Raw genomic sequence first — 15,233 nt, forward strand, 5'->3', positions numbered from 1 at the left:
TATAACAAGAGATTGAAGAACTAATTAAAAAACTCTCAACAAAGAAAAGCCCTGGCCCTGACAGCTTCACTGGAGAATTCTACCACAGTGTCAGAGAAAAGTTAACACCAGTACCACTAAAGGAATTTCAGAGCATAGAAAAGGATGGAATATTCCTGAATTCATTCTATGAAGCCAGCATAACCCTGATACCAAAGCGAGGCAAAGACACCACAAAAAAAGAAAATTACAGACCAATATCCCTCATGAACATAGATGTGGAAATCCTCAACAAAATTCTAACCAGTAGAATTCAACAGCATACAAAAAAAAAAAGTAATTCATGACCAAGTGGAATTCATACCAGCTATGCAGGATGGTTCAACATTAGAAAACCAATCAACATAATCCATCACATAAATAAAACAAAAGATAAGAACCACACAATCTCATTAATCCATGCAGAAAGGCATTTGACAAAGTGCCACACCCATTCCTGATAAAAACTCTCAGCAAAATAAGCATAGAAGAGAAATTCCTTGACATAATAAAGGGCTTTTATACAAAGCCTACAGCCAGTATCATTCTAAATGGAGAGACACTGAAAGCATTCCCCTTGAGAATGGGAACCACACAAAGATGCCCTTTATCACCACTCTTACTCAACATTGCACTGGAGGTCCTAATCACAGCAATAAGGCAAGAAAAAGGAATAAAGGGCATCCAAATTGATAAGGAAGAAGAGTATCCCTATTTGCAGATGATAGGATCATATACACAGAAAACAGAAAAATCAGTTAGATTCCTCTACACCAACAAAGAGAACTTCAAAGAGGAAATCACCAAATCAATACCATTTACAATAGCCCCCAAGAAGATAACTTAGGGATAAATCTAATCAGAGATGTAAAAGACTTATACAAAGAAAACTACAAGACACTACTGCAAGAAACCAAAAGAAACATACATAAGTGGAAAATCATACCTTGATCTGGATAGGAAGACTCAACATTGTGAAAATGTCGATTCTACCCAAAGTAATCTACAGATACAATGCAATCGGGATCCAAATTTCAATGACATTTTTTTAACGAGATGGAGAAACAAATCACCAGTTTCAAATGGAAAGGGAAGAGGCCCTGGACAAGTAAAGTGTTACTGAAGAAGAACAAAGTAGGAGGCCACACACTACCTGATTTTAGAACCTATTATACCACCACAGTAGTCAAAATGCCCTAGTACCCATACAACAACAGATACATAGACCATTGGAACAGAATTGAGAATCCAGATGTAAATTCATCCATCTATGAGCAGCTGATATTTGACAAAGGCCCAAAGTCTGTTAAAAGGGGAAAAGATAGCCTCTTTAACAAATGGTGCTGCTATAGCTGGATATCCTTCTGCAAAAAGATGAAACAAGACCCATACCTCACGCCATATACAAAAACTAACTCAAAATGGATCGAAGACCTAAATATAAAATCTAAGGTGTAAAGATCATGGAAGAGAACATACAGAAAATACTAGGAGCCTTAATACATGGCATAAACAAAATACAAAGCATAACCAACAATGCACAAACAGCAAAAGAGAAACTAGATAACTGGGAGCTCCTAAAAATCAAAGACTTATGCTCACCAAAAGACTTCAATAAAAGGGTAAAAAAGACAACCTACAGACTGGGACAAAATTTTTGACTACGACTTTTCCCATCAGGGTCTAATCTCTAAAATCTACAAGATACTGCAAAACTTCAACCACAAAAAGACAAAAACCCAATTAAAAAATGAGCAAAATGTATGAACAGGCAGCTCACCAAAGAAGACATTCAGGTGGCTAACAGATACATGAAGAAATGCCCAGGATCATTAGCCATTAGAGAAATGCAAATCAAAACTACAATGAGATACCATCTCACCCTAACAAGGCTAGCATTAATCCAAAAAACACAAAATAATGTATGATGGAGAGGTTATGGAGAGACTGGAACACTTATACACTGCTGGTAGGAATGTAAAATGGCACAACCACTTTGGAAATTGATTTGGAGCTTCCTTAAAAAGCTAGAAATAGAAGTAATATGATCCAGCAATCCTACTCCGTGGAATATATCCTAGAGAAATAAGAGCCGTTACATGAATAGACACATGCACACCCATGTTCATTGCAGTACTGTTCACAGTAGCAAAAAGATAGAAACAACCTAGGTGCCCATCAACGGACAAATGGATAAACAAATCACGGTATATTCACACAACAGAATACTGCACAAAGATAAAGATCAATGATGAATCCATGAAACATCTCACAACATGGATGAACCTGGAAGGCATGGTTTAAACACAGAAAAAATGTTCTTTGATGATTACGAGGGTGGGAAAGGAAGGAAAGGGGAATTCACTAACTAGATAGTAGACAAGGATTATCTTAGGTGAAGGGAAGGACAACGTACTATACAGGGGAAGTCAGCACAATTGGACTAAACCAAAAGTTAAGAAGTTTCCTGAACACAACCAAACACTTCGAGGGACAGAGTAGCAGGGGTGGGGGTCTGGGGACCATAGTTTCGGGGGCCATCTAGGTGAATTGGCATTGTTGCTGTTGATGTCATTTCTGACCCATAGCTACCCTATGTACAACAGAACAAAACAGTGCTCAGTCCCGCACCATCCCCACAATTGTTATGGTTAAACCCATTGTTGCAGCTGTTCTGTCAATCCATCTCATTGAGGGTCTTCCTGTTTTTTGCTGACCCTCTCCTTTACCAAGCATGATATCCTTCTCCAGTGACTGATCCCTCCTGACAACATGTCCAAAGTTTGTGAGACATAGTCTCGCTATCCTTGCTTCTAAGGAGCATTCTGGTTGTACTTCTTCCAAGACAGATTTGTTTGTTCTTTTTGCAGTCCATGGTATATTCAATATTCTTCTCCAACACCACAATTCAAAGGTGTCAATTCTTCTTCAGTCTTCTTTATTCATCCTCCAGCTTTCACATGCATAGGAACCGACTGAAAACACCATGGCTTGAGTCAAGCATACCTTAGTCTTCCAGGTGACATTTTTGCTTTTCAACACTTTAAAGAGGTCTTTTGCAAGCAGATTTGCCCAATGCAAAGCATTGTTTGATCTCTTGACTGATGCTTCCATGGCTGTTGATTGCAGATCCAAGTCAAATGACATCCTTGACAACTTCGATCTTTTCCCTGTTTATCATGATGTTGCTTATTGGTCCATTTGTGAGGATTTTTGTTTTCTTTATGTTGAGGTGTAATCCATACCGAAGGCCGCAGTCTTTAATCTTCATCAGTAAATGCTTCAAGTGCTCTTCACTTTCAGCAAGCAAGGTTCTGTCATCTGCATAATGCAGATTGTTAATGAGTGTCCCTCCAATCCTTATGCCCCATTCTTCTTCATATAGTCCAGCTTCTCAGATTATTTTGCTCAGCATACACATTGAATAGGTGTGGTGAAAGGATACAACCCTGACACACACCTATCTTGACATTACACCACGAAATATCCCCTTGTTCTGTTTGAACGACTGCCTCTTGATCTACCATACAGGTTCCTCATAAGTACAATTAAGTGCTCTGGAATTCCCATTCTTCACAATGTTATCCATAATTTGTTATGATCCACACAGTCGAATGCCTTTGCATAGTCAATAAAACACAGGTAAACATCCTGCTGGTATTCTCTGCTTTCAGCCAGGATCCATCTGACATCAGTAATGATATCCCTGGTTCCATACCATCTTCTAATCCAGTTTAAATTTCTGGCAGTTCCCTGTCGATATACTGCAGCAGCTGCTTTTGAATGATCTTTAGCAAAATTTTGCTTGCATATGATACTAATGATATTGTTTGATAATTTCTGAATTTGGTTGGATCACCTTTCTTGGGAATAGGCATAAATATGGATCTCTTTCAGTCTATTGGCCAGGTAGCTGTCTTCCAAATTTCTTGGCATAGAGGAGTGAGTACTTCCAGTGCTGCATCCGTTTGTTGAAACATCTGAATTGATATTCCATCAATTCCTGGAGCCTTGTTTTTTGCCAGTGCCTCCAGTGTAGCTGGGACTTCTTCCTTCAGTACCGTTGATTTCTGGTCATATGTTACCTCCTGAAATGGTTGAACTTCGACCAGCTCTTTTTGGTATAGTGATTCTGTGTATCTCTTCCATCTTCTTTTGATGTTTCCTGCATCTGTTAATGTTTTCACTGTAAAATCCTTCAGTATTGCAACTAGAGGCTTGAGTAATTTCTTCAGTTCTTTCAGCTTGAGAAATGCTGAAGGTGTTCTTCCTTTTTGTTTTTCTAACTCCAGGTCTTTAGACATGGCATCATAATACTTTACTTTGTCTTCTCAAACGCACTTTGAAATCCGTTCAGCTCTTTTACTTCATCATTTTTTCCTTTTGCTTTAGCTACATGATGTTCAAGAGCAAGTTTCAGAGTCTCATCTGACATCCATTTAGGTCTTTTCTTTCCTTTCCCTTGTCTTTTTCACGTACATGCTTTCTTCATGTATGATGTCCTTGATGTCATTCCACAACTCATCTGGTCTTCAGTCATTAGTGTTCAATGCATCAAATCTATTCTTGGGATGGTCTCTAAATTCAGGTGGGATGTACTCAAGGTCGTACATTGGCTCTCGTGGACATGTTCCAATTTTCTTCAGTTTTAACTTTAACTTGCATGTGAGTAATTGATGGTCTGTTCCACAGTCAGCCCCTGGCCTTGTACTGACTGATGACACTGATTTTTCCACTGTTTCTTTCCATAAATGTAGTCGATTTGATTCCTGTGTATTCCATCTGGAGAGGTCTATGTGTATAGTCACCGTTCCTGTTGGTGAAAGAAGGTATCTGCAATGAAGAAATCCTTGGTCTTGCAAAATTCATTCATGCAATCTCCGGCATTATTTCTATCACCAAGGCCATATTTTCCAACTATCGATCCTCCTTTGTTTCCAACTTTTGAATTCCATCACGAGTAATTATCCGTGCATCCTGATTGCATATTCGATCGATTTCAGACTGTAGACATTGGCAAAAATCTTCAAATTCTTCATCTTTGGCCTTAGTGGTTGGTGCGTAAATTTGAATAATAGTCATATTAACTGGTTTTCCTTGTAGGTGTATGGATATTATCCTATCCCTGACAGCTTTGTACTTCAGGATAGATCTTGAAATGTTCTTTTTCACAATGAATGCAATGCCGTTCCTCTTCAAGTTGTCATTCCTGGCATAGTAGACCATATGGTTATATGATTCAAAATGGCCAACACCAGTCCATTTCAGCTCACTATTGCCTAGGATATTGATATTTATGCATTCCATTTCATTTTTGACGATTTCCAATTTTCCTAGATTCATACTTCGTACATTCCAAGTTCCGATTATTAATGAATATGTGCAGCTGTTTCTTCTCATTTTGAGTCTTGCTGCATCAGCAAATGAAGGTCTTGAAAGCTTGACTCCATCCACATCATTAAGGTCGACTTTACTTTGAGAAAGCAGCTTTCCCCAGTATTTTGAGTGCCTTCCAACCTGAGGGGCTCATCTTCTGGCACTATGTCAGACAATGTTCTGCTGCTATTTATAAGGTTTTCACTGGCTAATTCTTTTCAGAAGTAGACCACCGAGTCCTTCTTCCTAGTCTTAGTCTAGAAGCTCAGTTGAAACCTGTCCACCTAGGTAACCCTGCTGGTATTTGAATACTGATAGCATAACTTCTAGCATCTCAGCAACGCACAAACCCCCACAGTATAACAAACTGATAGATGTGTGGGGAAAATATGCCATAGCATTTACCAAAACATCCTTTTTCCTGTGTACATCTTAGTGGCGTCATTTACCTTGATCAAGCTGCGCACACTTCACCTACATTTGGTGTTACCTTTAACATTACCAAACATAAGAAGTGTCTGCTATCTAGAGAATGACTTCCCTCCCCGCTTGCACCCCTGGTAACCAGCAATGAGCACAGGTCTCTGTATATACGTCTATTCCTATCTTTTCGTAATAGGGAGATTATACAGTATGTGTTCTTCTGTTACTGACTTACTGTACTCAGCAAATGCCCTCCAGATCCATCCACGTTGCTAAATGTTTCGAGAACTCATTATCTTTTACAGTTGTGTAGTATTCCACTGTGCGTATGGGCCACATTTCGTTTATCCATTTATCCGTTGGTAGACATTTAGGTTGTTTTCATCTTTTTGCTCTTGTGACTAGTGCTGCAATGAACATGGGTGTGCGTATGTCTGTTTGTGTCTCCTCTATTAGACCTCTAGGCCACAGGAAGTTTTTGGATCCTGCCTTAGATAGGACCGTGTGAACTAAGCCCCTAAACAGAAGGAAGGAGGTGCCTGGGAGTCAAGGCTCCTTGGGTCCAGGTAGGAAAAGCTGGTTCAGACAAGGGAAACGGTATGAGAAAAACACAAGACATAAAAGGATGTAGCATGTTGGAGAAGTTCTATGGAGTGGTGGCAAGGGGTGCACCTGAGAACCTGATGGAAAATGGAGGTTGAGAGGGGGCCAGGGACCAGATTACGGCTGTGAGGTCACAGGCAGTGCCACCTGCTACTGGAAGGAGTCAGAGCCTGGTCTGCGGTGATACTCTCCTTTGGAAGACTTTTAACTGAAGTCACTAGATGAGTAGTTTGGGATGTCCAGTTCTGTAGATGGCTTTCCAGTGTACACAATACTTTCACAATTTGCCAGAGTTCCAGTTCTGTATTGCTGCATAACATATAACGACTCCAAATAAAAACATTCTGCAATTTGGGCAGGGCTCAGCAAGAACAGCTCAACTCCGCTCCACCTGGCATCAGCCGGGACAGCTGGGATCATCTGAAGGCTCGTTCACTGATGTCTGGCAGATGATGCTGGCTATTGGCTGGGACATTAACTGGGGCTCTGAGTTGGAATACCTGTATGTGGCCTCTCCTTGTACCCTGGGCTTTTTCACAGCCTAGGGGTTGGATTCCAAGGGTGGATGTCCCCAGAGTAAGAGCCAGGCAGGAGGTTTTCTAATTGAACCTTGGAAGTCACACCGCATCACTTCTGCCACATTCTACTCATCAGTAGCAAGCCACTAAAACCAAAAAAAAAAAAAAAAACCTAATCCACTGCCCTCGATTTGATTCCCACTCACAGCGACCCTACAGGACAGAGTAGAACTGCCCCATAGAGTTTCCAAGGAGTGCCCATATTCAAAGAAAGGGGTATTAGACCTCACCTTTTGTTAGGAGTAGTGTCAAAAACTTGTGGACAGGTTTTAAAACCACGATACACTGGGAAGCAGGCCTTGTTATCTCCACATTCCAGAGAAGCTGGGTGGGTGGGTGACTGGCCAAGATCACACAGCTACCAAGAGACAGACCCAAGTCTGACTACAGCATACCAACATGTGCATGTGCACGTGTGCATACACACATGCTCACACACACATGAGTGCCTCCTACACCTAACACTTTACACCATTTGATGTCTCCAACTGGACATAAAATAGTTACGTTAAACTTAAAGTTTCAAGAGTCGAACTCCTAGTTCTTCCTCCTAAACTAATTTCTCCCACAGTTTTGAGGCCATTCTTGACTTCTCTTTCTCTCACATGCCACATCAAACCCATAAGCCAATGCTGTCAGCTCTACCTTCAGAACACAACCAGAATCTGACAATGTCTTAACCACCTCCAAGTGTACCACCATGGTCCAAGCCAATACTACCTCACACCTGAATTATTGCCATAACTCCTCACTTGTCTCTATACTTCTGTCCTCACTTGCCCACCACTATTCCCAGCCATTCTGCTCTCATGAACGCAGCCAGAAGGATTCTTTATAGTATAAATCAGATCACGTCACTCCTGTTTAAAACCCTATAATGAGCGCCCATTTCACTCAGAGTAAAAGCCGAAGTCCTTACAGTGGTCCTCTAGGCTCACCCTGAGCTGTCTGTTGTCTGGCAGACCTCTCTGGCCTCACCTCCTACTGCTCCCCTGGCTTTAAGCACCCAGGCCTCCTGGCTTTTCTTCTAACATCCCAGGCACACTCCCACCTCAGGGCCTCTGCACTTGCTGTTTTCTCTACTTTGAGAACTCTTCCCCCAGAGAGCTGCCTGGTTCTCTCTTACTTTCTTCAGGCTCCTGCTCAATATCACCTTGTCAGAGAGGTCTTTCTTGACCCCACTATTTAAAATTGCAACTCCAGCCCACCGCTGTTCTCTTCATGCCCCTTCATTGCTTTTTTTTTTTTTTCCGTAGAATTCATTATTACCTTACATATTATATATTTACTTGTTAAAAATGGTCTGTTTTCTCCCATTAGAAGCTTGCTTCACCACCCATCTGTCAGTTTGTCATACTGTGGTGGCTTACATGTTGCTATGATGTTGGAAGCTATGCTGCTGATACTTCAAATACCAGCAGGGTCATCCATGGTGGACAGACTTCATTGGCACTTCTAGACTAAGGCAAACTAGGAAGAAAGGCCTGGAAATCTACTTCCATAAATTAGTCAGTGAAAATCCTATGTTAGTTATCTAGTGCTGCTGTAACAGAAATAGCACAAGTGAGTGGCTTTACTAAACAAATTTATTTTCTCACAGGTTAGGAGACTAGAAGTCTGAATTCAAGGTGCCGGCTCTAGGGAAAGGATTTCTTTCTCTGTCCACCCAGAGGAAAGTCCTTATCTCTTGGAGCTTCTGCTCCTGGGTGATCTTCGTATGGCTTGGCACCTCTCTTCCCCATCTCTGCCTCTCTCCTTTGTTTGTTTAATCTCTTTTACATCTAAAAAGAGATTGACTCAAGATACACCCTAATCCTACCTCATTAACATAATAAATATAACCTAATCCTCATTGGCATAACCTAATCCTACCTCATTAACATAACAAAACACAACCCATTCACAAATGGGAGTATAACATATATTTGGGGGGGGACACAATTTAATCCACAACAGGATCACAACAAGATATTGTCCCACATAACTAAGTGCTGGAAGATGAGCCCTTTAGGTTGGCAGGTACTATGCAATGGCTGCAATAATGGACCCAAACATGCCACTGATCATAAAGATGACACAGGACCTGGCTACATTTCATTATGCTGTTTACAGGGTTGCCGTGAGTTGAAGCCAACTCCGTGGCAACTAACAAAAACCAGCACCACAAGTTCAGAGATTTTATGTTTCATCCACCGCTTTTTCCGTACTACTTAGAACAGTGCTTGGTATGTAGTCGGCAATCATTCGTGGTTGAGTAAATGAAAACTACAATTGTACTTCTGCCAACTTCTCCATATATTTCTTTTAAAAAATTGTTTTTCTCCTTACATGTCTAAAAGCTAGAGTTCGTGGGTTTTGTTACTCTGGCAATATAGTTTTTATTATTTCAACATGGTTCTCTTTAATCTCACTGAATAATTTGGCCTTAAATTCTGTTTTTATATTGTTATTACCAAATTATGGTCTTTTTCATGTTGGAAAGACTTCAAAGTTGTTGTTTTAAGTTTCAAAGTCCTGTTAACTGCTACGAGAATATGATGGGAGAACAGAACCTCTAAATGGCGTAGGAAAATTGTTTTATCTCGGAAAAAGTTGCTGAAGTGGTAACCCACGTGCAAAGCTATCGGTTTTGTAGCATTGTGGTGTGGTTAATAAAAATAGACACATACACACACGCACCCGATGTGTGAGCACATATGTGCAGACCCATGTACAAACCGACCAATCTCTAAAAGCACAAAAACAAAACAAAACAAATCAACCCTCAAAGGCCAAGGGAAACCTTACCAGGCAAAGAGAACAGCTATTTCAAATGCCCTTATGTGGAAGTAAGGAGCCTTGGTGGCACAGGGGTTAAGAGCTATGGCTGCTAACCAAAAAGTTTACAGTTTGAATTCACCAGCCACTCCTTGGAAAACCTATGGGGCAGTTCTACTCTGTCCTATAAGGTTGCTATGAGTTGGAATCGACTCGATGGCAATGGGTTTGGTTTCGGTTTTATGTGGAAGTGGGCCTGGCCCTTTTGATGAACACAGAGAAGGCCAAGTGTGACTGGACCAAAGAGAGAGAGAGACAGAGACAGAGAAAGAGACAGAGAGAGTACTGGATAACATTAGAGAGGTTCGCAGCAGGCCAGTTCATGCAGCGCATCATAGGTCACAATAAGAAATTTGGGTTTTATTCTAAATGTGATGGAAAACCGTTGGAGGATTTAAACAGAGTAGTGACAGTCTGGCTTCTATCTGTACAAACTCACTTTGGATTCTCTGTGGAGCATGGATTATTGGGGCAAGTGTGAAAGCAGAGAGACAGATCAGGAGGCCATCGCAGCCATGCAGGCAAGAGATGAGGGTCCAGACAAGTCACTTGAACGAAGAGCCTAGTGATGGAAATGGAGAGGAATGGGAAGATTCAGGATGGGCTTTGATATGGAATAAATGAGACTGGTTGCTGGAGGTGAGAAAAGAATCAGGAATGACTTTCACGTTTGCGAATTGAGCAACTAAGCTTATGGTGTCATTCAATGTACTGAAATGGGGACAACTTGGAGGGGAGAATGGTGAGGCTAAGTTAGAATTGCCCACTTGATTTTCAAGCGGAGATGACAAGTAGGCAGTTGGGCGTGAGCCTGGAGCTCTAAGGAGAAACCGGTGCTGGTGATACAGATTCGTAACTCACTGGCGTATAATACCAGTACCAGTGCCGGTTGCCCTTGAGTCAATTATACATGCAGGTAGCGTTTAAAAGCCGTGAGATGAGATGAGATCACCTAAGGAGGAAAGGGAGCTCAAGCTTCCCTGGGAAGGTTACATGCCCATGTTTGGACAAAAGTGTATGGGAGGCAAAAGGCTGGGGGAAGCAGGTCTCCAGAGGGTGGGCCCTGTGGAAGTCCAGACCAAGGGTTCAATGGAGCAGACAGAAGTGACAAGTGATAATCACAATGAATTGGTGGACCATGTAAGAATTCTCAGTGTAACTGGGGAAAGGGAACCTGGTAAAAGACCAGATTTCCTGAAGTATTGCAGGTTGAAGGTTCACGCTGTTGTTGCTTGTACATCAAAGGAGAGTGTGGCCTGCTGGTCACTCCTTTTTTCATGGGTTCCTCTTCCCCACTCACCATGAACATCCCAAAGACATAGACTCTGCCTTTTTTGCCTCAGTGCCCCCAGTGCCCAGCTCAGAATACCTGTGGCCTGAATGAGGGGATAGGATAAAAGTCTAACAGTCCTAGGAGACCCTCTGAATAATGTAATCTGCAGGCCAAAAAGATATCAGGAGCAGGCGGTTCCTTAGAGAGTAGCCTACCAACCCTCTGTGGGAATGGAACAGTGGCACAGTTTGCTGCTCTCCAGAATGAATGTTTTGCTTCTCTCCCCAGAACTGTGGAGCAAGCTGCAACACACACAGGAAACCATATGGAGAGAGTTTTCTAAGAATATCTCCAAGAAAGGAAGATGCTGTCTTCTTCTTCCCTCCAACGTCTCATTGGGGATCCCTAGGGGAAAGAGCATCAACACTAGCAGGGGGAGGGGGACTTCATGTAGGTGTGGTGGGTGGTGGTGGAGGCAAGCATGATTAGAGAAGGGTGGGGTGGAGCTTTTGCACCCTCCAAATCTGGCCTTTGATTTTAGTTCAGCTTAGTGTTCCCTTGGGGTGGTGTGACCATAGTTAGCTGTTGAGAACATAGAGGCAGAGGTGGCTGTTCCCAAGAAGGGAGAGTTGAAGCAGAGGTGAGAGAGAAACTTCTGGCAGGTCTCTGATGACTCTACCCCTTGGATTCAGTCCTTTCCCAGGCCCAGCTGATTTGGGCTTCCCTGAAAAATACCAACTGCCTTTGAGTCAATTCCAACTCATGGTGACTCCATGTGCGTCACAGTAGAACTGTGCTCCATAGGGTTTTCAATTGCCGATTTTCTGGAAGTAGATTGCCAGGTCTTTCTTCCAAGAAACCTCTGGGTGGCCTGGAATCTCCAACCTTTTGGTTAGCAGCCAAACTCTTTAACCATTTGCATCACTCAGGGACTCCAGGGTTCCATGACATACACCCAAATTCTCCCAACAAATTCTGCTTGGGGTAGTCTGAGTTGATTTCTGTTTCTTGACACAAAAAGAGCTTCGAGTAAGACAACAGAGTAGCCCAGGCCACACTTGGCCTAGGCTCTTTCACTTTCCCAGAAGGACGGACATTGCTGTGCCCCCACAGGAGTACGGGGAATTCTTCTCTGAAAGTTCTGTCTGGCTGCTCCTGGCTGCATTCCCATTTGTTCTGTATATCAGTTAAAATATCTCCTCATTCTTTGGCCTTGTTTAGACTCCTCTGTCTGTCCTTGTGATGTTTGGAATAACAAGAAACCAGGGTGGCGTTTACTCAAGGCTCTCTGGAAATTACATCTGAAAACACCAAAGCTACAAAGGCAATAACAATGGAGGAACTCAGTCAAATCTCAACCGTCTGCCTGAAACCTGAATGGGGAAGTAATAACTAAGACTTTCCCACCTTTTACAGAGGAAGAAACTTACTACCTCTTGGACCTTGGGCAGGTCACTTAACTTCCTTTGGTCACAGTTCTTCATCTGGAAAATGTGGGGAAACACACACACAAAGACTGGGTTATTAGGATTAAGTGAGAAAATGGCTATAAAGCATAGTGCTTGGGACTTGGTATGTTCTCAATAGATGTTAGTTATTTTTATTATTAAAAGGAATTCTGAGTAGCAAAAAAGAAAAGGAGGATTCTCATAAATAAAACAGTTCTGGACTTACATTGTTTAGAGTACTTAGAATGCTTGGCACATAAAAAACCAGTTGCTGTCAAGTCGATTCTGACTCATGGTGACCCCTGTGTGTCAGAGAAGAACTGTGCTCCATAGGGTTTTCAATGGCTGATTTTTCAGAAGTAGATCACCAGGCCTTTCTTCTGAGGGTTTGAGTTCACCCACAGGTGCCTTAGGAGAAACGCTTGGAACTTAAGTAGGTGCAAAAAATGGTAGTTACATAAAAATGTTAAATGTATGGACACAAACTGAAGTGAATTTAGGCAAGTGAAAGTTATTTGATTTAGTGGTAGAATTGTGTATGAAATAATTTTTCTTTTGTTTAGAACTCCATTAATGTTACACTAACATGATTATGCAATGTTGTTGTTGTTAGTTGCTGTTGAGTCAGCTCCCACTTATGGAGACTTTGTATGTCACAGAACAAAATACTGCCCCATCCTGTGCCATCTTCATGATTATTGGCTTGTTTGAGTACATTGTTGTGGCCATTGCATAGTCCCTTCCAACCTAGGGGGCTCATCTTCCAGCACTGTATTAGACGATATTCTGTTGTGATCCATAAGGTTTTCATTGGTTAATTTTTGGAAGTAGATCACCAGGCCTTTTTTCCTAGTCTGTCTTAGTCTGGAAGCCCCACTGAAATGTGGCCACCATGGATGACCCTGCTTGTATGTGAAATATTAGGCACATAATTCCCGGAAGAAAATTCAAACAAGTCCACGTGAGCCAAAGTATGACCTTGAGTATATCCCACCTGAATTAAGAGATCATCACAAGAATAGATTTGACACATTAGACATTGATGACCAAAGATCAGTTGAGTTGTGGAATAATATCAAGGAGAGCATACACGAAGAAAGCAAAAGGTCATTAAAAAAGAAGAGAGTCTTCCTCTTAGATGTAGAGTAGCAAATGGAAGAAATGATGATGTAAAAGAGCTGAACAGAAGAGTTCAAAGAGGGGCTTGAGAAGCCAAAGTGAAGTATTATACTGAAATGTGCAAAGACCTGGAGTTAGGACACCAAAAGGGAAGAACATGCTTGGTTTTTCTGAAGCTGAAAGAACTGAAAAAAAAATTCAAGCTTCAAGTTGCAATATTGAAGGATTCTAAGGGCAAGAAGACCCTCAAAGAGGTAGATTGACATAGAGGTTGAAACAATGGGTTTGAGCATAACATGTCCCATTGTAAATCCCATTCTTTTCACTTTTAAACAAGCAGAAACCAGGTGGCCAGTCATCAAAAAGGTGAAGTCTACAATTCTTCATTCTTTACCTAAATGCTCTAGATTATGTCACGGGGAGTGATACAGTCAGACATGGACAGAGGCATCCTACTGTGTTATAACTGTTTTCTGTCTTCTCCCAGCACTAGACTGTGAGCTCCCAGGGGAAGAGGTTATGTCACACTTACCTGTGTAATGCTAATAAATGTTTGTGGTTGAAGAAGCTACTTTTCCATCTCGATTTGCAAACCAATTGAGAAATATGCCAAAGAATAAACTGATAAATCTGATATTGAAGGATCTGGTTTAGAGCTACAGTCATATGGACTTCCTAATAGTGAGCTCCAGAATTAGTTTTTTTTCCATCCAGTTATAGACAGTGCAGGGGATATTTTCCCCATTTAAAGTCTGCCTTTACAAAACTTGGAGCACGAAAGAGTGGATTAAAACGTTGACTCCCAAAGGGAAAGGAAAGAGGAAGACACAGAGCTACACATGCTCACTTCCGCTCCCCAACTCACCAATAATGTAAGTCCCACTTCCTCCTTGAGGAGGAATGAAGGAGTGAAGACAAACCAGGAGAGTTATGCCAATGGAGGTTCCATTATGTGAAAGAAAACATCAGGAATGGGTTAAAGCATTTTCCCCTAGCCGTGCAGTTCTAGGCACATAGTATGACTTTAGTAAGTTTCATATAGGGTAGTAGGTAGTTATCATCTTTTCATACGCCCAGCAATCCAGTCCTCTTCTATGCTTCTTTTTTTTTGGTGGAGGGGAGGTGGGGGAAGGGGTTCACTCTCCATAGAAGGTGAAGCCTGCTTCTCACCAGAGAAGATGAAAATGAAGAGGCTTGCTTTCTCAACCTTCTTTGAGCTGTCATGCAGGCCCACGGACTGGTTTTTCCCAATCAGATGCCCCCACCCTTGACTTTGAATCATAAGGTAGTGGGACAATACAAAGCTGGAAACAAGCAGACTCTCTTTCTGATAATGGGAAAGGGGAGGAGCAAAGAGCTACACCTGGTTTCCCGTCTAGTTGCAGCTCCTGCATCCAGCTTCTGAGGGATTGGCAGTGCAAGGTAGCCACAGCAGCAGCAGTGGAAATGGTGTCCTCACTGGATCAATTCTGTAGCATGATTTGGGGTCTTGTTTCTGGCTGTGTTGCTACCGGGTCTGGTTCTCAAGCCCACCTGAAGATTCCATCAGCCACCATAAATCCTTTTCATAAATTCCTT

This window comes from Loxodonta africana, chromosome 3 (assembly GCF_030014295.1).
Source record: "Loxodonta africana isolate mLoxAfr1 chromosome 3, mLoxAfr1.hap2, whole genome shotgun sequence".
NCBI classification, from domain to species: Eukaryota; Metazoa; Chordata; class Mammalia; order Proboscidea; family Elephantidae; genus Loxodonta; species Loxodonta africana.